The sequence below is a fragment of the Neopelma chrysocephalum genome, unplaced genomic scaffold (genome assembly GCF_003984885.1).
Source record: "Neopelma chrysocephalum unplaced genomic scaffold, ASM398488v2 Primary Assembly neopelma1_26, whole genome shotgun sequence".
NCBI classification, from domain to species: domain Eukaryota; kingdom Metazoa; phylum Chordata; class Aves; order Passeriformes; family Pipridae; genus Neopelma; species Neopelma chrysocephalum.
The window spans coordinates 25438159-25440566 of record NW_020897695.1 but is presented as its reverse complement, the minus strand read 5'-3'; positions in this window follow the sequence as shown (position 1 = coordinate 25440566).

The window sequence follows — 2408 nt, the reverse complement described above, 5'->3', positions numbered from 1 at the left end:
AAAAAAAAAAAAGAAAAAAACAAAGCAAAACAAAACACAAGGCAGTAGAAGAGCATTTTGCAGTGTTAGGAAACGTTCCTCACTGCCAAATCACATACACCTCCCCCAGGTTAGAGTAACTGTTTCCAAACACTGCAAAATGCTCTTCTACTGCCTTGTGTTTTGTTTTGCTTTGTTTTTTTCTTTTTTTTTTTTGTAACTGAGAAAGTTATATCAGCACACAACACGAGGCAGTAGAAGAGCATTTTGCAGTGTTTGGAAACAGTTACTCTAACCTGGGGGAGGTGTATGTGATTTGGCAGTGAGGAACGTTTCCTGGGAGCACTTAGTGTTTATGAAATTGCATAAAGAAGGATGGTGTAAGCTGAAGGAAATGTCAAGTGAAATTTAAAGTGACATGGATGTCAGTGCTTTGCATAGTCTTGCCCAAGTGCCATTTATGCAATCTTTTTTTGTATTGAAATTGGAACAGAGGAAGTCTCAACATGAATCACCAAGCTCAAGCTCCAAAGACAAGTGATGATAGCTGTCTAGGTATAAAGGTACATTGAATGCAAGTGCTGTCAGAAAAGTGATAGCAAATGTGTGTGGCCATAAAAAAGAACTTCAGACAACAACAAGTATGTTTACAGATGTTGGTGATAATTTTCTGATTACGATAAGTAATCTAGAGGTTCAGGCAGCATTTGGTAAATTCTGCATTTTGCATCCATGTTTTCTTTCGTCCAGGAGAGACAAACAAAAAAAATATGATTAAACATTCACATTTTTCAAGAATAACTTGGTCCCTGTGTAAGTTATGAGGGAAGGGGCAACACACTTCCTTCTGCCTTTGGCCCTCAGCTTTAGAACAGAGCACATTCAATAGGCTGTTTCTCATTTTCAAAAAAAAAAAAAAGAGATCGTCACTCTTCAACTATAGCCATTGTTTTTTATTATTAAGAGAACTTTGCATTTGGCTTAACAGGTATGACAACGAAGCAGGAAAACATGACAGTGTTAGCTGCATACAAGTTTTTGAAAAAGGCTTTGATTGGGTGTCATTTCAGTGGATGAAGATTGCTAATCAACAATGTTTTATATGTATATCAAATTTGAAATAAAAGAGCAGGTGTGTTTACTGTTGTTGGTTGGAGAAAAGCACGTGATTCCCCACCCCAAAAGTTTGTGCATTAAGTGTGCAAGCAAAATAATGCCAGAAAAATGCTTGAAAGGAAAAGAAAGTGTTTTTAGTATCCAAAAACATTGCTATTAAAAAGGAAGTTTTAAAATACAGACAAATTTGTTGATCTGTCAGGTGGTTTGAGTGGCCTTGTTGTTTGTGGTTTGTTTGTTTGTTTGTTTATTGTTTTTGTTTTGGTTTTTTTTGGTAACTGAGAAAGTTACATCAGCACACTGATGTAACTCTATTGCTATATCCCCATAATTTACAAAATATTGGAAGTGTTCAGTGCTTATATTTTGCTGTCTGATTCAGTGTATATTTTAGCTATACAATACTTGCCATGAAGAAAATTCAAGCTCTTTTTTTATACATAAGCAAATCTCCATTAACTAAAATAGAAAGGATACCTGTAGTGTTTTCCTGTGGGGTTACAGGGAAGCTCAGCAGCTTTGACCTTCGTCTGGTACACAATGAGGAAGTGTACACAATTTAGTAAGTTTCACAAATCTGTCATGCCTGTTGAGAAACACTCTAGGTATACCAATACTTGGTTCAGCAGTTACACTCTGTGAACCCTCTGTTTAAAGTCGGTTCAGCATGGGGGAGAAGTTAAAGTTCAGTAGATAGTTCAAAAGAGAATTGGAACATTTTGAACTTTTTTTGAGTTCAGCAGTGTCTTGCTATGAAGACTGAACTTACCACCCTCTTTGTCATTGAGCTTTAATCAGCAGGTGAACCAAGTTTGCCTCCTACTACTTTGTCACCTACAGGTTTCTTGGTGCAGTAAGTGAATCTTTAAATTGTGCTGTGTATTTGATAGTGTTTTTTCTGCTTTTTTTTCATGCTAGCAGGTAGAAGCAACTAGACATTCTTGTAGAAGGGACACTAAGTAGATCAGAAAAAGTCAGGCAATCAAAATCTAGTTTTCTTTCTCAAAAATTATTTCTATTTTGTGCATTTTCAGAGTTCAAAGTATGTGCTGAAATAGCTGAAAAAGAAGACTTAAGATTTAATTCTAGAAAACAGATCAAACTATTTCTTTTGCCTCAAGGGACCTTGCCTTTGGAAAATATTATCTCAAGATCAAACCTGGTTTTAATGTTCAAGAATAACTTTGTTGCTACCAAATACACAGAATTGCAATTACCTCTGAGATAAATGCAGGCTCTAAGATGCAGCTGATGAGGAGATGGATCCAAAGGGTCTGAAGTACCTGAAGTACTGTACTTAGAGAAAGGCTAAG